General features: G+C 42.8%; 1 long non-coding RNA gene across 1 annotated transcript in view; it reads left to right on the forward strand.

The window, feature by feature from the left end:
• LOC149473589 (uncharacterized) overlaps window positions 1-13,072 on the forward strand; it is a 71,533-nt gene extending 58,461 nt beyond the window's left edge. Inside the window, exon 3 of the long non-coding RNA XR_016312560.1 lies at window positions 12,553-13,072. This is a non-coding gene — a long non-coding RNA (uncharacterized LOC149473589). The remainder of the gene's footprint in view (window positions 1-12,552) is intronic.
• Window positions 13,073-15,770: the final 2,698 nt, after the last annotated feature.

The following is a 15,770-nucleotide window of genomic DNA, read 5'->3' on the forward strand; positions in this document are numbered from 1 at the left end:
GCAAAAAAATTAAAACCCCAGTGGTGATTAAATACCACCAAAATAAAGCTCTAGTTGTGTGAACAAAATGATAAAAATTTAGCTTGGGTACAGTGTTGCATGATCGCTCAATTGTCATTCAAAGTGTAAGAGTGCTGAAACCTGAAAATTGGCCTGGGCAGGAAGGGGGTAAAAGTTCCCGGTATTGGAGTGGTTAAGCTTATGATCTACCAGAACTCCCAGATCCTTCTCCACCATTGATTCCCCCAGTTGTACTCCCCCTAGTATGTATGATGCATGCTGTTCTTTCAACTTTTTTCCGATCACTTCTACTACTAAATGCCTGCAATGTGTACACTTGTTCTTTTTACTATCAAATTTTGCCATGATACAACATAGTGCCAAAGAGCACTTAAAAGGCCAGGAATAGGTACGTACACACCCTCACAACAGTCATACAGCTTAACCCCTTGGCGCCGGTGCCTCCCGGCCCTTTAAGGGTTTCAGAAGCTGGGAGGCGGGTGGGGTTTTAGGGTCATGTGAATGCTGTGATTCGATGTCACGGCAGTTACATGATTGGGAAAGGTCCCGATCACAAGAGGAGATCGGGACCTTTCCGTGAGTACCGGACATGTGTGCTGAGAGCATGCAGGGCGCACACTCTCAGCACATGTTTTTTTTAATTGGACGCAAATGTGCGGCCACTCGGTGTCAAGGCCCAGACTCCGAGAGGCCGCACATTTGCGTGCACTCGGCGTGAAGAGGTTAAAGTAAATCTACCACTTTGCAAATTAAGAGGTTATCTATACAGCCCATATTTTCAGCTGCTTAAACTGAGCATGCCACTTTGCCCACTGCCCCATTTGCCAACTGGAGCCCTTGGAAATACATAGTACGTTTAGGTATGGTGGAGAATGTGACTTTCTCCTCTCCCTCCCATGTATGGTTCCTCCCATGATTGCTCCATTTCGGTCTAAGCTTACACAGGGCTTTCTACTTGGAAAACTGAGGGAGGAAAAAAGGGTGGTGGGAGAGAGACATTTGGAAGGTAAACGTTAGAAGCAGATAAGGTGGACTAAGATGGGAGTTTGTTATTAGTTTGTTACTTTACTCTCAATAGGCATCATGAAAAAATTCAAAAAGCCAGATTTGATCCACTTTCCAAACTAGCAAGCTTATGCCTAATTTGGTTTCTCCTAGGATCAGCTCCATAGAAGTATATAGAATGTTTCTGACATCCATTTAGAGGGCACATGGTGATGGTGATGGCACCAAGAAGTGGATAACAGTACTCTGGACTCACTGACTAGCAGATGTTTTTCAGTCGGGTTAATGCTCAGTCATATAAAGAACACTGGTTATATTTAGTACTATGTATTCATTAGCATTAACTAGAGATAGCTGAATCTTCCAGAGATCAATTCACCAAGGGTTATTTGAATCCTGTTTAATATTCATAGAACCTGAATTTAGCTGTGAATCCCATTTAAGTCTATGAGAGGGGAAAATCCAGTTACTGAATTCTGGACATTTTTAGGGCTTGTACGCAAACTGTAAAAAAATAAAAGAAAAGGCTTGGTAAATTAGACACTGCCATTGGGGTCTTGTATCAAAGCAAAAAAAAATACCATGCAATGAGGTAAGGCTCTTCTCAAAGGACTGAGGGCAACATTGAAAATCATTCAAATAACATTTTGGGGATGCCTTAAAGGGTAAGAAAATGTTGTGGTGTTTTAAGAAACAGAATGATTTTAAGACAGTGATGCTGGCAGTGCATATTTAGCTGTGGAGTGTAGTTTTTTATACTTTTATAATTAGCTTGACTTACATATGTAACACTACTCCAGCAGGAGCCACGGGAATACTGTCCAGGTTTCCCCACAATCTTTGCCCCACAGCCAGGCACTCAGGTTCATTCACACTTTTCTTCAATGACCAGTCTAGGGGTGTTGTTTTTGTGTTTTTTTATTTATTGAGAACTTGGATAAGTTTGAGGGAATTGGGTGGGATAATCCAAAGACAAGAACTACTGTATGTACACTTGAGAACTTAGGTATTCTTCAGGACAAACTATAATAAAGTCTGTGCTTGTAGCTAACAGTAAACTTCAGCTTCAAAGCAGTAAAAATAGTTAACTGTAACTTCCTTTCTTAGAGCCACAAGAGCAGAGTCCCTTTAAGTATACGATTATCTGGACAAAGCTTTTCAGGACACCAGCCGTGTGTTCCCTTTACCTAGATCCACTGCTGATCTCTAGCACTGGAGGGGGTGACAAAAGCACAAAGGTCCCCAAGATCTTTCAGAAGCATCTGTGCTCACTCAAGGCTCAATGACAGCTGGTTTCCTCCTTCGAACTGCCATGCGACACCTTACTCTGGTTATCTTCAGCACACAACCCCCCCTTAGTCAGCTCTCTTTAGTCCCAGGACCTCAACATCCAAGCCCTCAGGTCGCCCACCTGAGGCCCTTATGACAGCAGACACATCAGCATTGCCTGGAAGGGCAGCATGCCCCCTCCAGGCTGGACTAAACCTGTCCAGGAGAAGAGCATGAGCTCAGTGTGCTCACTAAATATATACAGTCTCCCAGCATACCATCACAGCCTGCCTCTCTGGCATAGGCCAGAACTGTATCAAACTTCACACAGTCACACCTATCATCCAGAAACTTCTCAAGCTCTCTGGATGCAGAGGGAGCTATCAGACTGGCAGTAGCTGAACACACTGAGCAGACCTGATTAGCAGAATGCAGCTTCACTTAGTACAGTGAACAAACTATGCTTTTACTTAACCACTTCAAGTCCGGACACTTTCACCCCCTTCCAGTCCAGGCCAATTTTCAGCCGCCTATCAGTGCCCATCAGTGCTGCCTAACAGTGATGCCTAACAGTGCCAGTCAGTGCCACCTAACAGAGCCAGTCAGTGCCGCCTATCAGTGCCAGTCAGTGCTGCCTTTCAGTGCCACCTATCAGTGCCATATATGAGTGCTGCCTTTCAGTGCCCATCAGTGATGCCTATCAGTGCCCATCACTGCAGCCTCATTAGCACACATCAGTGAAGGAGAAAAATCACATTTACAAAATTTTATAACAGAAACTAAGAAAACCCTTTTTTTTTTCCAACATTTTCAGTTGTTTTTGGTTTGTTTAGCAAAAAATAAAAACCCAGAGGTGATTAAATACCACCAAAAGAAAGCTCTATCTGTCTCACAAAAATGATAAAAATGTCATATGGGTACAGTGTTGCATGACCGTGCAATTGTCATTCAAAGTGCGACAGCGCTGAAAGCTGAAAATTGGCCTGGGCAGGAAGGGGGTATAAGTGCCCTGTAGGCAAGTGGTTAAAGACGAAGTACTACTTGACCTGATATTGACTAGGTCAGTCACTGAAGGTGAGAGCACTGTATAAAAGGTGGTGGGACTCACTGACCAATTGGTACAAGAAGAGATGGTAGATGAACAGTTAATAAAAAATACACATCTCTAAGAAATCACGTAGTGATTGAATGAATATGAAGTGGATATTGGGAAACTACATATATTAAATAGAGACAATTGCACAAGGATTTGTATATACTTTTTGTTTATTTCTTGTAATAAATATGTTTTTGTGACTATTTTTGTTATATTGGATATGGTTCTTATATTGAAGTGTGTGGACAGGTTGCACAATATTTTGCACAGATTTTGACAATTGGTAGTGCAGCATCCTTTATTTATTTATTTTACTTTTGCATTGCATGAACACAAGTTGGTGTTTGCAGCAGCTTTTACAGTATATAGAAACAGCACATTACACATGGATTTGGGTAGCATACAGGAGACAGCTTGGGGGTATTTATTAAAGCAGAGTTCCACTTGACCTATCAAAAAATAAAAGTCAGCAGCTACCTGTCCCTCGGTCCCGTGATGTGTCCCCCACAGCCTGTTTCACCGGCCGTCCTGTATTCCAGGAGGCCAGCATCTTCAGTGTGGGCACCCGGCTGTGACAGCTTGCGGGTTCACAGCCGGGTACCCACTGCGCATGCGCGAGTTGCGCTGCACTTCGTGAATGGTTTTGTAGTCTTCTGGGACCTGTCACGTGTCCCAAAAGACTGCAGGGAGGGAGGGAGGGAGAGAGGACACCTTCCATTTCCGATCGCCTAGGCCAGTGGTGGGCAACCTTTTTTTTCAACTGAGCCAAATCTCGCCAAAACCACGATTGAAATTTATTTTGAGAGCCACATTTTTAAAACTGAAAATACATCCCCCATATAGTAATTCATCCCCCATAGTAATTCATCCCCCATAGTAATTCATCCCCCATATAGTAATTCATCCCCCATAGTAATTCATCCCCCATATAGTAATTCATCCCCCATAGTAATTAATCCCCCATATAGTAATTCATCCCCCATATAGTAATTCATCCCCCATAGTAATTCATCCCCCATATAGTAATTCATCCCCCATAGTAATTCATCCCCCATATAGTAATTCATCCCCCATAGTAATTCATCCCCCATATAGTAATTAATCCCCCATATAGTAATTCATTCCCCATATTGTGTCAATTCACTTACCTTTGCTCCGCGCGTTCCTCTCGCCGTGTTCCCGCGCCATTCCGGTCTTCAGGGCGGACTGTGAGAGGAGAGGAGTTCGTCACGCTGCCCCGCCTACATCCTGACAGCCAATGTTTGCCACGCTCCGCGGGCCGTAGTTTGCCCATTGCTGGGCTAGCTGCAGAGTCCTGACTTTTGGGGCGGCCGCCCGAGAGGAGGGAGGGGAGCGGGCGCCCGGCACACAGAAGAGCCGCATTAAAGAGTGTAAAGAGCCGCATGTGGCTCGCGAGCCGCGGCTTGCCGACCACTGGCCTAGGCCATCGGACCGGAAGTGGGAGTGGGTACCTGCCAAATTCGGGTACCCGCTCCACCCCCCCAAAGGTGCCAATCCTTAATCCTTAACAGTCCTTAAAGCGAAACTTCCCCTTTTGGGTGGAGCTCTGCTTTAACATCTTAAATAAAATTATCATTGATTATCATTTTGTAGCGTGGCTGTCTTTTTTTTTAAAATCCTCCTTCTGTTCTCTCTTTTTTATTGTGTCAGTGTCTGACCAAGAACCTTCATGGTAGGATCACCTAATATTATTTTAATTAAATCTGCAAATTTAAAAAAAGATTGAGAACAACTGTTGAAATAACATAAACTTGTTAAAGCTCATATAAAACTTTGGTGATTGGGTCTAGATCTACTTTTCCTACATGATTGCTAAAAAATTTGTTAATTTACAATTGATTTTTAACCGAACAAGTATAAAATAAATGTATACATACATAGAGATTTAAACATGATTTGCTAGCAGCTGGCTTTATATCCTGTACTCCAAGCACAAATATACTTGTTCATCCTCCAGGAAATCATTGTACCTCAGGCCGATCATTGTTTAGTTCCTGCTTTTCTTTCATTCCCACATCCTCCTTCTGGCAACATTTAATATTGTCCTTGGTAATTCATTCTGTGCAACACATAAACTAGCTTATCCCTCCAAGTCTAGTTCTAACTGCGTATTAGGAAGTGTATGAGATAACAGCTGTCAAGCCCTGTAACTCCTCACTTGTCTCATTAAGCATGTGATAGGAAAGGGTCATTACAAAGCTGTATAAATGTTATTATTATTATTATTATTATACAGGAGTATTATATTATTATACAGGACTTATATTTACTATTATTATAATATAAGATTTATATAGCGCCAACAGTTTACTTAGCGCTTTACAATATAAAGGGAGACAATACAGCAACAATACAGTGCAGTACAAGAGGGTTAGGAGGGCCCTGCTCCTTGGAGCTTACAATCTAAGATTATTATTATTATACAGGATTTATACAGCGCCAACAGTTTGTTCAGCTCTTCACAATATAACGGTAGACAATACAGCAACAATACAGTTCAATACAAGAGGGATAGGAGGGCCTGATCCTGGGAGCTTACAATCTAAGATTATTATTATTATTATACAGGATTTATATAGCGCCAACAGTTTGCTCAGCTCTTTACAATATAACGGGAAACAATACAGCAACAATACAGTTCAATACAAGAGGGTTAGGAGGGCCTGATCCTGGGAGCTTACAATCTAAGATTATTATTATTATTATACAGGATTTATATAGTGCCAACAGTTTGCTCAGCACTTTACAATATAACGGGAGACAATACAGCAACAATACAGTTCAATACAAGAGAGTTAGGAGGGCCCTGATCCTGGGAGCTTACAATCTAAGATTATTATTATTATACAGGATTTATATAGCTCCAACAGTTTGCTCAGCACTTTACAATATAAAGGGAGACAATACAGCAACAATACAGTTCAATACAAGAGGGATAGGAGGGCCCTGATCCTGGGAGCTTACAATCTAAGATTATTATTATTATACAGGATTTATATAGCGCCAACAGTTTGCTCAGTGCTTTACAATATAACGGGAGACAATACAGCAACAATACAGTTCAATACAAGAGGGATAGGAGGGCCTGATCCTTGGAGCTTACAATCTAAGATTATTATTATTATTATTATACAGGATTTATATAGCGCCAACAGTTTGCTCAGCGCTTAACAATATAACGGGAGACAATACAGCAACAATACAGTTCAATACAAGAGAGTTAGGAGGGCCCTGCTCCTCAGAGCTTACAATCTAAGAGATGTTGTACCACAGTTCATCTCTGTACAATATGGTGAGTGCTAGATCACTGTGGGAAGAGCATTATTACAAATGGCACATTATATTATAACTGTCTCCGCCCGAATCACTAGCCTTCTGAACGACATATCAGACTGGATGTCTCTCCACTTCCTCAAACTAAACCTTGCTAAAACCGAGCTCCTAGTTTTCCCCCCAGCCCACGCCCCCTCCCCGACCTCTCCATCACGACCAACAACGCCATTATCAGTCCCAACCCACAAGCCAGAGTACTAGGTGTCATTCTAGACTCCAATCTGTCTTTCCAGCCCCAGATCCAATCGCTGACAAATTCATGTAGACTCCACCTCCGCAACATGTCCAAAATACGCACGTTCCCAACTCCTGAAACCACAAAGCAACTCATTCACTCCCTTATTATATCACGACTTGACTACTGTAACTCCCTCCTCGCCGGCCTACCCCAACACAAGCTATCCCCGCTTCAGTCTATCCTGAATTCTGCGGCCAGACTCATCCACCTCACCAACCGTTCCGTATCCGCCACGCCCCTCTGCCAATCCCTCCACTGGCTTCCGATTGCCCAACGGATAAAATTCAAAATATTAACATTGACGTACAAAGCTATCCATAACACTGTCCCAAACCACATCACCGACCTGATATCCATCTACCACCCAAAATGCACTCTCTGCTCCTCACAAGACCTCCTACTCTCCAGTTCCCTGGTCTCCTCCTCCCATGCCCGTCTCCAGGACTTCTCCAGGGCTTCCCCAAACCTCTGGAACTCACTACCCCAATCCGTCAGACTGTCACCTTCCCTCCTCACCTTTAGGCGCACCCTGAAAACCCATCTCTTCAGAGAAGCCTACCCAGCCCTCACCTAATTGCTGATCTCCTCCGCTCTTCCTACCACTCCATCCCCCATAGCTATTTCCTCCTGTACCACTCTCCCTTCCCTCCTAGATTGTAAGCTCCAAGGTGCAGGGCCCTTGAACCCCTCGTGTATTGCATTGTATTGTTACTGTACTGTCTCGTGTACTGTCTCCCATTATACTGTACAGCGCTGAGCAAACTTTTGGCGCTATATAAATATTGTATAATAATAATACCCGATATTAACAAATCTTGCTGGCTATACTCTCATACAGGGGCGGACTGACAACTCATGGAGCCCCCGGGCAATAGGGGATCATGGGGCCCCTGTGTCCTTGCCCACACTCAAAAAAGCCTATAAAAAGGGTACCAGGGGCATTTCATGGGGCCCATTACTGACCCCGGGCCCTCGGGCAGTGCCCGAGTGCTCGAATGGTCAGTCCGCCCCTGCTCTCATATATATACTTACAGTATACCTGCATAATTAAAGTGTTACTAAACCCACAACAGTAAAATCAGTCTGTTTATGCAGCAAAACATGCTTGTTATACTCACTGTGGAACCTAAGGGGTTAATCCGCCACATTATGTAAAAAAATAAGTTTGTTCCTCTCTTCTCTGATCCTCCCCTTCTTCCAGTGTCTCCTAAATATCTCCTGACAGAACAGAGGCTAGGGACAAGCCGCACATGCTCAGTTTGGTGTGTATTGCTAGACATATTTTTTTTTTATTCTTGGTGTCTTGGACTTGGTCACTTACAGACCATTTACCGTGATCTACCAGTGAGCCAAATTAATATGAGAATACGTGCACGTGGAAGTAAGACACTGACACTTCGCAGTTTGCCAACTTCCTAAAATTCTGTTTTATTGAGGAACTAACAGTATCATTTATAGGGCATATGATGCAGGCAAAGCATATACATTGATTGGGTGAAAAGTCCACTGGGTTTCTGCGTGTTCTTTCATCCGTGTTGATATCTTCCAATCATTGTCCCCAAAGAGACTCATTCCCTTTTATGGGGGTTGTTTACATTAAAAGATACTTTTCTCCTAATGAGTCACCAAGGGTGAGACTCCGGATGAAGGCGCCATCTTAATTTATCATCATTGTTCTGTCAACCTATATCTGATTGTTTACTTGAGAGTAAGGAATTTAAAGAGCAAGAAACAGACAGTAGCAAGACTATAAAATTGTCATTTTACTGATCATCTAATAAAACGTGGACTGTCAATCACAATCCACTACATTGGGAGAGTGCATGTGATCAGCACAGGGCCAATCAGCACTCTCCAGACAGAGATCAGAGGTCCTGCATCCTGCTACAAGAGAATGAAATCTCCTCCTACAAGCTTTAACCAGTGCTCTGCTGGACACTGATAGAAGTCACAAGACTGCTGATGAGAAAAGGTATTTAGCAGTTTATGTTTACTAAAATAATTGCATTTCCATGTTCTGTGTACTGTGGGAGAACAGATAGGGTGAATGCAGGGTCCTGTAGTAACACTTTAAATCTTGTTTTTTTGCATGGCATAAATACCTTATAATGCTGCCAGTCTACAGGCCTACCTTCAGAAGAGTGACAACGGCAGAACCTGCAGTGAATTCACTGCAGCATTGTCACATTCAGCACCTGCCCAAGGCTGCATCTCTAAGCACGTCCAGGAAGAAGGTTATTTATTTATTTCAGGTATTTATATAGCGCCATCAATTTACGCAGTGCTTTACATATAAATTGTACATTCACATCAGTCCCTAACCCTCAAGGGGAGTACAATCTAAGGTCCCTAACTTACATTCATACATACACATACTAGGGACAATTTAGACAGGATCCAATTAACCTACCAGCATGTCTTTGGAGTGGGAGGAAACCTTCACAGGCACAGGGAGAACATGCAAACTCCAGGCAGGTGGTGGGGTGGTTGGGATTTGAAACAATGACCCTAGTACTGCCAGGTGGAATTGCTAACCATCAGTGTTGATAACACTCCATCACACCTCCAGTTAGTACTGGCTATGTAATCCAATGGGGCATCCTGCCTCTAGAGGAAGTGACTCAGGGTGCCTTTTTGAATTCCACCTTTAGTGCAGATGCACACGTGCGGTACGGATTGAAGGTTTCACAGCTAATTGATACAGTAGTTGTTCAGTGGTTCAGGACAGGTTTAGATCAGGTTCCCATAGAAGTCAATAGCTTGTAATCTGCACCTAAAGCAGACCACATTGCTCAGAAATTGTACAGGACTCTTTTTCAATCTGCACTGAATCTGTACTGCCAATGCACTGGACATATGTGAACAGGCACCATGGGAAGCAATGTTATTTCACATGTCATGCGGATTGGATGCGGTTCAAACTGCATCCAATCCACATATATGTGATCAGACACTCAGACTCCAGTGAGTGAAAACCTCAACAGCTTCTGTGATAAGGTTATCGGAGAAAAGAAAAGAATGTATTCACTTTTAGAAAAAGGTATGTTGAAACCCAACATAAAGGCATGTCTACATGGTAGGAAGGCGTTCTTGGCAAGCCAGATATTTTGCTTGACTCGATATTAACTTTAACCTAAAAGCTTAATATGTCTACTTGCTTATGACCTGTATGAACAGCTATCGACTAATACTGGCCATACTTTGGCAATTTGCTTCTAATTTTTAAGTGACCAAATAACCAAAATCCACCTGTGAAATGGTTTAAAATGCCTCTTGACTGGTGCTAAAGTGTTTTTTTTTTTATCGATGTCCACAAGGATTTTTTTTTTATATATATTTTTATTCATTTTCAACATAAGTAAACAAAATATATCAAAATGGACAACTGAATTCCAATCAAATAGAATAAAATGAAAGAACAAAGTAAAAAAATAGATCAAGAGAAAATAAAAAACAGGCATTCTCGTATCCATACCATTTTTGATATAGATATAACATAGAACAGCAGTAATCTGAACATTATTAATTCAGAATTTTGGCATATTTCGGAATGTTTGCACTGAATTATAAAGAACAAATTCTCAATACTTAAATGAGTGAATAATAACATTGTAATGAGAAATGCTTCAAACAAGAAAAAAATTTAAATAAATAAATACATAAAAAAGAAAAAGAGCATGAAGAGGACAAAGACAAAAAAAAAAAAGAAATAAAAAAAGGAATGCAATCAAGTTTTGTATTCAAATTCTCATGAATATTACGTCCTAAATCATGAAAATTGAGTATTATTGCAGAGACAAACCTGTTCAACTCAAATACCAGGCTTAAAAATTGACAAGCCAATATCAGGGACACAAATAGATCATGCTGAATAGAACATCCAATGCTTATTTTGCATATAATAAAGTTAGTTTAACGCAATTTCAATCTACCTAGAGAATTGGATATATTTGTTGTATGATACCATTTTGAATAGCAAAATTTCGCAATTTCGGAATCTGATAGAGTGTGTTCCATGAAAGATTGCCATCTTTTGAAAAAACGAGCCATGGATCCATAAGATTGTGGAACAGTGTCTCATTTCTCAATATACATTAGGGCTTTGAGATCTTTTTTCACCATAAATAGCTCGGGGGTTTAGCCAGTGTCCAAGATTTCAAGATAACTTTTTGTGCAGTAAATAGGCATAACCAAGCCCATGGAGGAATAAATTGCTTATGTAGATTATCTGTGTTTTCAGGAGTATTTCCTGACATATTAGAGGACATTTTGCCATCCGTATAGAGGTGATACCATAAATATAATTCAGAACTTGTGTCCAGAACTTTGATATCTGAAAACACTCCCAGAAACAATGAAATAGCGATGGCCTGAAAGATTTACACCATGAGCATAAGGATAAAGAATCTCCACAAGGATTTTGATTGATCCCTGGAAAGTAGAGAAAAAAAAAAAAGCTAACTTGCAGGTTGTAGGTTGCTTGTAGCTGAAAGATGAGTGAAAATTATAAAGCCAAGCTACTGTGCAAGTGGCTATAGATAAACATATTTTCTCATGTAAATGTAGCGCCATCCTAGGTAGCTAGGGGGAGCTAAACTTCAATGTTTAGATAGGGGCTGAGCAGCAGCCCAGGTGTGATAGCCAGACTGGGGTCAAATTATGGTCAGGGCTTAGAGGCTCTGCAAGTCAGCCCCTCTGGAATTTCCCCTTGCTCTAGGGCTTTGGAGGAAGATCCTAAAGGCAGTGGGTGGATCTGAGGAGTTGATGGCTGCACTCTTGAGGGACCCTAGCCAGTCCCAACAGAAGGCTTGGCAAGGGGAGGGGACATCCTTAAAAGTGTTGAAGCCTGCTCAGTAGTGGGAGGGTTTAAGAAGAAGCCGTGATTGGACTGGGGTAGACTGGCAAGTTGAACTGGATAGTTCTATTTTTTAAATTTTTCACATAGTGACACCCTCCGTGTTCACTGTTTAAAAAGCCAGTTATAGACTTGGGCAGGTAATCAGTTTTTTTGTATGCTTTGTAGGTTCAGTGGGTGCACTGGACTCCCTAGCTGCCGTTGTGCTATATGCTGGGTGTCAGGTGCGCTCCCATAACCTTTAATGAGGGTTGGGGCCCCCTCACGTTTATCTGCCCTTGATTCTATTTATTTAAATGCATGTGCCTCCACTGTGAGGACTCTCTAGATTTATAGAGTTAGGACCACAGATACTCAGGGTGCCGTGATGTGGCTCTGTGGCTTACGTATGTATTTGCAAATGTGTGCTAACTAAACCCCTGTTTTTAAATGCATGTTTCTAGATAGGTTAACTTGGTTTTTGATAGTTAGCTAACTGGCTGACAGATTGAACTGGCTTTTCTTATCCCCCTTTGTTGATAAGTTATACATATCCATGTTCCTTGCCGACAAAAGCCGTGATTGGACTGGGGTAGGCTGGCAAGTTGAACTGGATAGTTCTATTTTTTGAATTTTTCACATAGTGACACCCTCCATGTACACTGTTTAAAAAGCCAGTTAGAGACCTGGGCAGGTGATCAGTTTTTTCTTTTTTCTTTTTTTTTTCTTTTTAAGGAGAAGTAAGGCTGAGAGGCAGGAGCCTGGGAGGGAGCCCAGGCTGGAAGGGTCTTACCTCCAGGAAGAGGGACCTTGAAAGGAAGAAAGCTGTGGACCTCACATGCCCCCTAAGAGGCCTGGCAGCAGGGAAGGAGTAACTCAGCTGATAGGACTGGTAGCAGCCAGCTACACAACAGCAGCACAGGAGAAGGACTCAGTAAGTACTGCTACACCCCCTGGGCCAGAGAGGGGGAAGAGCATTGGACTAACTCTACACCTGGGACTGTTACAGCTCCAGTGGCAGCTTTGGACTCCCTTGCCCAGGAATTCCTCTCGACAGCTGGATGAAGAAGAGGATTTATCTGGGGTCTGGGGTGGTATGCTAGGAGAGGCTGGAAAGCTCGCCTAGAAGAGAAGCTCTGACTATAAGGCTTGTAAATAGTTCAGGACATTTGTCTTCAGTTACCATTCCCTTGGGCATTCCATACACCCCTTACCCCATCCAAGTTCTACATCCCTAATAAAACTTCAAAACAAAGCTCAAGGGCTGGTTTTCTGTCTCCTGATGCAAGTCTGAACGGAAGATGTGTTATGCTTGGCTGTGCACGACTACAGTGGGACCCAAATCTTCTAGTGACTCCTAAAGGGGTAGTGCTACATAAAATAACAAGCAATGAGTCCTCTGTTAAAGTGGTTAATCCTCCACATTGTATAAAAAGGCTGTTTGATCCTGTCTGATCCTTCTCTGCTTTTACTGTACCCAATCCATCTGCCATAGTACAGAGCAGCAGTGGCAAGTCTGGACATGCACTGTTTGGTGTGTATTGCTAGAGAGGTTTTTGGGAGGGTGTATGTGATCAGCACAGGGCCAATTAGCGCTGTCCGGACAGACGGTCAAGGGTCATGCAGCCTCATAGGACAGTCAGAGGAGAATGAAAACTCCTCCAAAAAGATTAACCAGTGCTTGGCCAGACACTTATAGAAGTAATAAGACTGTTATATGCTGCTAATGAGAAAAGGTATTCAGCAGTTTATATTTACTAAAATAATTGCATTTCCATGTTCTGTGTACTGTGGAAGACCGGATATAATGAATGCAGGGTCCTGGGTTTAGTAACACTTTAAGACTGGCCAGAGATTACTTTTTTTTTTTGGTCAGCCAGAAGGCAGCTAGAAAACTAACAGATTTCACCATCCACACAAATGAGGTGGATGGAGGAATCCTCCCCACTTTGCCATTGTATTCTGAAACCAGGACTTCTGTTGTGTCAGAATACACTCATCAGCAACTACAGCCCATTGGCTGCAGACTCTGATCGGGAAAAATTTTCCAACAAGCCTGTGCAACAGAATTCAATAGCAAGATTAAGTTCTGTGGAGTGGGAGTGGCCACACTTGGATTGAAATTCAGCCAGTTCATCTGGGATTGGACGGATTTTGATCCATTTATGGTCATTTTAGCCACACTCATGATCCTCTTCTGGCTAATCCAGACAATAGGTAGATGCAGAATAAATGCAGTGTAAACAATAACATGCCTCCTGTCCATTGGAGGACTGACCATTTGGAAACTAGGGCACTGCCTGAGTTCCCGGGGTCAGTAGGGGGCCCCATGAGATGCCCCTGGTACCTTTTTCATAGGCTTTTTGAGTTTGGGCAAGGACACAGGGGCCTGTGTCCCCTATTGCCTGGGGGCCTCATGAGTTGTCAGTCCGCCCCTGCTTCTGTCCAATGAAAAATCTTCGTGCAATCATAAATACATCTGTCACATAACTATATACAGCATCACAAAATGGCCTGAGTGATGCATTTGATGCTTTTACCCATCAATGTATGGGCACCTTTATTTTTCAGAGTTTAAATTAGGAGGATTTGAGTCAATGCAGCCCTAGGCACACTAAGCCTTGGATATAAAGAGGAGAAAATTCTTCATTACAATCCAAACACCTTTATGTTGTTAATGTCACATGAAAACCTGTGTAACAAACTGTGCTCACCCCCTAGGAAAATGTCACCTGTAGTAGAACTCTTTCACTACCAGGTCTGTACGCTGTAACAGCGGGGGGGTTTACACACAATCCAATAGCTGTCGCCACCGTCATTGTGTGTAAAACTGACAAGAAGACTTCTGCCTGTCAGGTGGATGCTTTTGGGCGGCTATGCTTGCCCATCTGCAGGCCCAGGACCTACATGGTGGGTGCCTCGAGGTTGATAAAGAAACAGGATTGCTTTGAAACGTGGCCCTGTATATTGGGGTACACAGCGGTGACAGCAGGAGGTTTTCAGCTCTTGGACTTCTGACCCTGCATCAGTTCCATCCACCTCTGCTGGCAGTGTCATTGCAACTCACCCCATGCTTTTTTTATCCCTCAAACCACCTGACAAGCCTCTATATACCCCACAGTTGTTTATGAATGCAACCTTTGATTGTATTTTGTCAATTAAACTTTCTTATGCATGATAAACTATGGGGCATGCGCTCCTCTCTCTCCTTTCTTGTTTTACCTTGTTTTATGTTGTTCCTGCTGTTGGGGCAAGTTAGAACAGAAAGAGAAGAGAAATTATTTGGCTGTTAGGGGGAAAAAATCTAATGTATTACAGCTTAAAAAAGGACTAGGAGTCTTTCCTAAGAACATTCTCTACTTTTTTTTTATAAACTACCAAAACTGAAAGTGTTGTTTGCTCCTTAACCACATAAATGTAACACCCTAGTGGTTAGCTAGATAGGATATTTGTATTTTTTCTTTTTTTTTAGATAAAGGCTGAGTAGCAGCCTGGGGATGAGCCAACCTGGGAGTGAGGTAGTGAGGTCACCTCAGGGCAGGCTGTAAGGCTCTAACAGGTCAGAGTTTCTGAAGCTCTCCCACCTTTCCAGAAACCTGAAAGCTTTCTGGAGCAGGGGAGGAGGCCCAGATCTGCATGTTTGAGTAACCTTGAGCAATCCCCTGGCAGGAGGCTGGACATGGTGATCAAGGCAACCCTAAAATATCAGAGAGCCTGGGGAATAGTGGGCAGCATCAGATGGAAGATGGATTGAAGAAGGCTGGAGTGAGAAGCCTGGGAGGGGGCCCCAGGGAGGGGAGCCTACCTACAGGCTGGAGAAGAGGATCTCCACTGCCTCAACATCTCCTGGGAAGAACAGCCTGTGTAGCAGGAAAGAAGCCAGCCCAGTGTAAGGTCTGAAGGCAGCCACCAACCCACTAAGCTAACAGGAGAGGACAGTGTGAGTACTCTTA

Source organism: Staurois parvus, unplaced genomic scaffold (genome assembly GCF_062004578.1).
Source record: "Staurois parvus isolate SC_StPar_1 unplaced genomic scaffold, SC_StPar_1.0 ptg000013l, whole genome shotgun sequence".
Taxonomy (NCBI): domain Eukaryota; kingdom Metazoa; phylum Chordata; class Amphibia; order Anura; family Ranidae; genus Staurois; species Staurois parvus.